At 37.0% G+C, this 7923-nt stretch overlaps 1 non-coding gene across 1 annotated transcript; it reads left to right on the top strand.

Annotated features, from left to right (window-relative positions):
• Positions 1 to 468: 468 nt before the first annotated feature.
• LOC113755577 lies at positions 469 to 575 on the top strand. The gene has a single exon (XR_003465683.1). It is a non-coding gene; the product is annotated as a small nucleolar RNA R71 (small nucleolar RNA).
• The last annotated feature ends 7348 nt before the right edge of the window (positions 576 to 7923 follow it).

Below are 7923 nucleotides of genomic sequence, written 5' to 3'. Positions count from 1 at the left end.
TGGTTCCCTTGATCCTTCCATCCAAAATTTGGGTGATTACGCCATCTTGGATTGTAGGTATTGGAGTATGGATTATTTTGGGGTGGATGGTTGTAATTGTTGAGATATTGAACCTGTTCGCTGCTAGAACACATAGAATCATTATGATCTCCGCCGCAAGTAGTACAACATGCAACAACTACTCCTTGATTAGAGCTAGAACCAACATGCCTATTAAGCATCTTAATCACATTATTCATCTTTGCACTTAATATATTCAAGGTATCTACTTCAAGCATACCTGCGGTTCTCCTTGTATTACCTCGTTCGTTTGTCCATTGGTAGTTGTTAGCAGCCATTTTTTCAATCAATTGTTGAGCTTCCTCGACTGTCTTTCCCATCAAAGCTCCTCCCGCTGCCGCATCTACATGCGTCTTTGTTGGATAGGTGAGACCATTGTAAAATGTTTGGACTACTAGCCAATTTGGTAGACCATGATGAGGACATCTTCGTTGCAATTCCCGATAGCGCTCCCAAGCTTCATACAATGTCTCTCCTTCCTATTGAGAGAAATTAGTTATATCCATTCTGAGTTTTGCAGTTTTTCCAGGTGGAAAGAATTTATTGAGAAAAGCCTTAGCTAATTCAGCCCAAGTTGTAAAAGTATTAGGAGGATGAGATTGTAACCAAATCTTGACCTTGTCCCTTAGTGAAAATGGAAACAATCGAAGTTTAATTACTTCATCACTAACACCATTAAACTTAACTGTATCACAGATTTCAAGAAATGTTGACAAGTGAGAATTTGGATCTTCGGTAGCATTACCTCCATATTGAGATTGTTGTACCATTTGAATCAGTGATGGTTTTATTTCAAAATTATTAGCATTTACCGTTGGTCTTACAATGCTAGTTTGAGAACCTTGTGTTCCCGGTACAGCAAAATCTCACAAAATTCGCCTATTTTGTTCATTTTCCGCCATTTCTTCCTCAAATGGTAACTCTATCAAAATTTCCTCTATCGGCTGCCAAACCTCTTGTTCCTCTTGGTGTGGTGTATTCCTCCTTTGTCTCCTTAGTGTCCTCTTAATTTTAGAATCGAAAAATGCAACTTCTCGATTTGATCGGTGCATACACTACAAATAAAAATAAGAGAAATTTTGCAGTTTAATTCAACAACTTGAATAAAAATAATGAAAATATGTAAATTAATAGAGATGATTAGGCCCTAGTATTGCCGCTCCCCGGCAACGGCGCCAAAAACTTGACGGGATTTTTATATCAATGTAAGTTTAAATCCGATTTTTATATCCATTAGCTGCAAGTATACAGGCCGAAATCGTAATGTAAGGTATGTATCGGGTCGATCCCACGAGGAGCAAATTAAACAAGTACTAGGCCCTTATTTTTTTCTATTATTTAGACTTACAATATAGTCTACAAATCTGATATACAAATCTAGTTTAACAAATGTTAAATGCAAATGGAGAAATTTCACTCAAGGAAGAATCTAGGGATGTAGATTCCACTTATGGCATAAACAAAACAAATGAATGGATTTACCTCTTGTTATTATTCTTGTTTAACCAGAGATTCATTTCCAAAATTACCAAGTCTCATTTTCATGATGAAATGGCCTAGAGTAATATAGTTTTTCCTATTTTCATGGTGAAATACTACTACTACTCTGTTTTCTTTCATGAAATGCTAAGTAATCCACTTAAGTGTATCTCTATTTTCATGAGCATACAACTTAAGCTCTACTTATGTGTTTCCATTGTTACTACCAATTCTCATTGAACAATAGCAACTATAAACATGCTATTGGTGATCAATCAATAACAAGTAATCACAGCTACACAAGTAGACAAGTTAATACAATATATAACAAGTGTAAATCACATTCAATTCATATTATTTAGCCATAAGTTTCATCTACTCCCTAGATAAAGAAAATTAGCTACTCATGAATGATTTAACAATCAAACTCACAAGTTTATTAATGCATAACATCATAAAGTACAAGTGCAAGAAAGATAAAAGAAAGCTTAGCCAATTGATGGTGAAGCCCTCCAATTTCTGCTATATTCTTGTACAAGATGATTACAAGTGAAAACTCCAAATGCTTCTCCAAGAACTCCTAACTAGAGAGAAACTAGTTACAAGAAGGAAAACTAGCTACGTATGGTCATCCTCTGGCTTCTCCCCTATGTTTCTGCATAAAAAGTGGTAGAAAGTCTATTCCTCTCTGTGATGCCCCCACTTCTTCCAAGGGCGAACCCAAGGGTATCCGCGGGACGCCTGCCCAACTCTCGCCAGGACTCGAGACAAATCCAATTCAAACCTAGTCTAATACTAACAATGAAAGTCGGAATAAAGGTACGAAATCATTTCCATACATAAATATCCAGTCTTACATCACAATTTCAAATTTACAATCACTTTCCCCAAAATATACAACTTCCAAAATGTTTAGTCGATTACAATTACAACACTAATACAAAAGTGTCTCAAGTCGGCATTTGCTTAACTCCCTCCAATCGGGTTCCTGTTAAGGAAAACAAACTAATGGGATGAGCCAATACTTAGTGAGGCCAAGAAACACACATGCAAACATGTAATCCAAGTAGCCACAAATTACATAGTAAGTAAAGCTATAAGTTCGAATAATTCACATTTCGAATAGGAAAAAAAATAAACAGAAACAATTCAAGGATACTGTAGCTCTCAGGAGCTAAATTCCACGTAGTCGAGTCGAAGTCTTGATCACATCTCATGTTGACACTCCGTCAACCACATAAGTATCAAATCAGTAGATACACCAGTTTACTTCGAATCCCGTCACCGTTACACCCCCTTACCGGGCCCGCTCATCAAAGTTTTTTGATAATACTCGAGTATATCATGGCAATACTGCGCGAGTAATGCCGAGCAAGATCTCTCCAATAGATCATGCTTTAGGAATATCTCATGGTTTGCTAAGCTTATCGACCAAACCCATGCTGGCTCGATTCGCAAAGTTAGCCAAGGAGTTTGGGCGTCCCCCGAATACGAATACGAATACAAATATAAGTCGATGAGCAACGCTCAAATCGACGATTCCAAATAGGAATCACAAATACGAATCACATCCACATTACTAAGTACAAGTCGAATATGAATTCACATAGCCAAATACGAATATAATTTCATTTGAAGGAGAACGAGTGCGGTAAAGTACACATTCCTCTCACAAAGTTCAAATTCGTATAACGGATAAGAAACAGTTAATCACTTAGCAACAAATTCATGTACTTGACACTCACCAATCGAAACAAGGGAGTAAGTGCATAAACGAGCCTTTAGGTGTTCCCCTCGAGACAAGGGAGTAAGTGCATAAACGAGCCTTTAGGTGTTCCCTTCGAGATCCTCTTGAAGGTCTCCTTGAGCACCTGAGCAACTAGTAATTGTCTATTACACACTATCGCTTAAAACCCCTAATTATCGAGGAAGATTGCATACTTGTACAATTTAAGAAAATTTCACGAAAGTGAGCCTTAATTACTCGTAAATCGAGACTCAAAAATGGGGTTTTAAAACACAAGTGAAATCTGATTTTCATTTTGAAATCAAGTGTAAAACGGTTTAGCAATATCGAAGGAAAATAGAGAGTTCGCAACCCTCAATTTCCTTTAAGTTCGAAATTTCAGATTTGTCACCCATACTTTGAAAAATCGTATCTCATTCTCTATAAGTCCAGAATTCAAAAAATTTGGTACCGTTAGAAACCTCTTAGAAAGTACTAAAAGTTCTTAAAAGACAATTTTCCATGATTCCAAACGGAAGATATCCAAAATTTAGCTCAAAATTAGACAGATTTAGGTTGGTTTTTGGCCAACTTTGAAAATTTGGCAAAATTCACTTGATCTGAACTAACCTCTAAAATTTGGAACTCTATTAGAGTTGTAATCCAAGTTTAAAAACAAAACAAATGGAACAAGATTTGGAGGTTTTGAGAACCAAGATATGGTAACTCAAAGTTACCAAAATTCCCTTGTGAAACAAGGGTTTTCCAAACTCGAGTCATGAACTTTGGTAATTTAGTCGAGCAGCGAAATGGACTCGGATTGGTACAAAATTTGGTAATATAATACTCCTATATAAAAGGTATCCCTCTATCAAATTTATGAAAAAATACCTTCGGGAAGGTAGTCAACCAAACAACCAAAGTTTCGAAAAATCCTAAGGCAAAACTGCCTTGAGCTGCTTGCTTTCCATTACCAAACATTTGGCCAAGGAAAATCCTTCAAACATGGTTCATTTGTGTAGGCAAAGCCTAAAGAACATTCATGGTTGTGACGGCCCCACTTCCCCCTAAGGCGAACCAAAGGGTTGGCGGGTCGCCTGCCTAGCTCTCGCCAGGACTCACTCACTCTAGCAACTAATATCACCAAACATAAATTGAAAATAAACCTTACTCTCGAGCATGCTAAGTACTTAAATAAATCATACAATTCAACTTATACAGCCCGAAAATACAATTCCAAGTACCAACGAAAACATCGAGTTTAAAATACTTAATATACAATTTAAAGTTCCTAACTCAGGGCACAGAAGCACCACAGGATTCACATTTTCCCAAAGGCACAAGAAAATCATCCAAAAGATATTAAAGTATCTCCCAAAGTACGATTACAAAAGTGGGCATTCAAAATATAACATTTCTTTTCTAGTTCTCCAAGACTTCATGCATTTCAGAACCTGTCAAGGAAAACAAATTGGAAGGGATGAGCCAATAGCTCAGTGGCGCCTCGAAACATGCAATTCACATAGGGCAATTTAACAAGTACAAATGGACGAGTAAGCAATTAACAATTTAGGAAAAAACGAAGTAACATGGCAAGAAAAGGATACGGGGCTCTCAGGAGCCAAAGTCCTCGCACTTGATCAGGTAATATATAGTAGTTGACACTCCGTCAACTTTCACTACCTAATCTCCATGTAAACATTTTCCCTAATCTACACGTCTCCTAGCAACGACTTTCCCCTTATTTTCGGGCCCGACTCCAACACGAATTTTTGCAAGCACTTTTACCAAGACGGCAGAGAGGTACCTCCCACTCTAATAGAGCGTGGTACGTACATCCGTTTGGTTTATTTAGTCGACGAGACCCCGCTCCAATCGACATTGCAACACTTGTACTTGTGATATTTCACGAAATCACATAGCATATAACATTTCATGATATCTCTAGCAAGTACTTTTAACAAGTAGTTCAACTAGCAGTTAAACACGATTCATGCAAGAGACACTCACCTCAAGTGAAGAGTCTAGAATTGCAAACTTTGATCGAGATTGTGCTCTTCACCAACTCCTAAAATCATACAAATAATTCACATAAATTTTCACTTTTGAGTTGGTGAATTTAACTCGAGTCAACTAGCATTTAATTTCACTCAAAAATCCCAACCTAGCATTAATTGATTTCTCAAAGTGAAATCCACAATTTCGAGTGAAATTAAATTTTAAGGTTTCTTTAAAACCAAAAACTTGCTAAATTCGTCAAATATTCCAATAACCAAGTTCTAGAGTCATATAAGCAATTAACACCACTTTGGTGTCACAAGTTGAGAAGAATCATATTTGACTATTTAGAAGAATTTTCCCCTCTAATTTTCCCCAAAAATATCTTGGGAAATTCCTTTAAGAGGAAATCATATAAACCAAGTAAAACTAGTCGTTGAAATTTCTATAAAATAGAAAACTCCTTAAGTTTGCTAAATTCCATTGACCAACTTGGTTCAAGGATTTTCATGAAGGCAAAAACTTGAGTTTTCAAGAAAATTTCCAAATTTGGCATATTTCTCGAAATAGGACATTTGGTCTAATAAAATTCAAGGTTATTGACTCGAAGTGGACCTAGTAACGAAGGTTAATGCTAGAAAACATTTTCGGGACAATTTAGTCCACAGTTAACCAAAACGAAATCCAAACGTCAAAAATCATTTCTAATTTCAAACAAAATTTCTGTTTTGGGTAGCGTCGTGAAGAATAAAATTTTGGTCCACTTTTTGAACGTAAACTCTACTAGATTTTTGTCCCAAATTGAGCTATACACACCCCTTAACTAAACACAAGTCAAATTGGGTTCATGTTAACGTGAAAATTATTTAACATGTCTCATGCAAAGCTGGAAAAATTTCCAAGTGCATTTGGTACAAGAAGTCCATTTCCTCTTCCATTTGTCGAAGATTTTTCAACTACTCAAAGACTACATTTTTACCCAAACAATACTTCACATATAGGTCAACATATTTACAGCTCAAATGGTTCAAAAACGTGTCAAAACCAAACCCCAAATTCGCCCAAAAATCTGGAAATTTCCAGAATTTTTCGGACAGCTCAAGGGGCATTTTTCTCTTTGGTTTTTCAAGGAAATTTCCCATTGTACCAAAGCTGCATTTTCACCAAAACTACTCTACACATATAGGTGAACGTATATATGATTTAAATAGCTCAATAACTTCACAAAATCCAGCTCAAAAATTCGGGTAAAGAATGGAAGAAAAACAGGCCTGCTGGTTCGGTTTAGCAGAGCAGAATTTTCTCCTCTTTTTGCTCAACCATCTTCAACTTATAACTCATATTTTAAGTCCATAACAATCACAACCAAATAGTCCAACCTCCCAACAAGCAATCCAGTTCATTACCTAAGCAAAAAATGCAAAACATCAACAGGTACAAATCTGGAAAATTTTCCTTTCTCTCGGCAGCACCCCAGCTTCATTCTAAAAAAAATTTTCCAACATTTAACCACCTCAAAACATACATATAGCACATAAAACACCTCTAGCTTCATCAATCATTAGCTTAGAGGATCAGCAACCCAACATGTTTCACCAAGACAAGCTAAAACTTCAAGAACCAAAAGCTGTAACAAATCTGAAATTTTGGCTAAGGGGATGAAGCGGAAGTTTTTGGGTTACCTTTGGTGGTTGTTTACTAGCTAAATGAAGTGCCTAGTTCCCCAAGTTCGCTCCTAGAATCACTGAGGTCAGTCGGCACCCCTTGCACTCTGTTTTTCTCTCGGTCAGACCACCCACAGCAACAACCCAGCAGCAAACGTTGAGGTGAAGAGAAGCTTGGGTCTGGGGTTTTGAGTCAGCTTGGAAGGTTCTGTGGTTGGAGGAAAGAAAAATGGCAGCTGGTTTCTCCTTCTCCCCTGGTCCAACACAACGCCGGCAGCAGCAGCAGCGATCTTCCTCCTCCTTGCTCGGTCGAGACAGCAGCCAAGAATGGAGGTGGAAGCTGGAAATGGAAGGTGAACGTTGGGTTTGGGAATGGTTGAAGATGGAGGGCTGTTGGAAGCTGGGAATGACCGTGGCTCTTAGCTCTTCTTGCAACAGATGATCGAGCTTGAAGAGAAGAGAAACGGCTGGTAGTTGGTGATAAGATGGGTTGAAAATGAAGGTAAGCTAGAGTATAGGTTTGAAGACTTTTTGGGCATGCCATTAATGGTGGGAAAATTTTGAATTGAATCGCGTTTACGCGCGAGAATTTTATCTACTGGTAGAAATTCCTCACCTAGCATTTTCTCAACTGAATTATACATTTTTATAACATCTACATATCATACAGTTCAACTTAGAGCTATATTGCGTATGGGAGTGCGAAAATCCAACTTAATGTTTAGCCGAACGCGAACCGTCAAATAAATTTTGAAAATTCATGTAAATTAAAATATAACATTTATATAAGTGAAAACATCATTAATAATATAAATACACATTTTTAAATATAAATTCATATTATTTAATAATTTTCAAAGTTTAAATAATATTTATTTTAATTTTCAGAAATTAATGAAATTTTGAGATCCTCACATCCTTCCCCCCTTAAAAGAATTTTGTCCTCAAAATTCTTACCTGTTCAAGCGAATAACTCTGGGTATTGGTCCTTCATGT

This window comes from Coffea eugenioides, unplaced genomic scaffold, assembly GCF_003713205.1.
Source record: "Coffea eugenioides isolate CCC68of unplaced genomic scaffold, Ceug_1.0 ScVebR1_158;HRSCAF=646, whole genome shotgun sequence".
Classification (NCBI taxonomy): Eukaryota; Viridiplantae; Streptophyta; class Magnoliopsida; order Gentianales; family Rubiaceae; genus Coffea; species Coffea eugenioides.
Note: the sequence above shows the minus strand (reverse complement) of the source record. Positions and strands in the feature narration are given on the sequence as shown.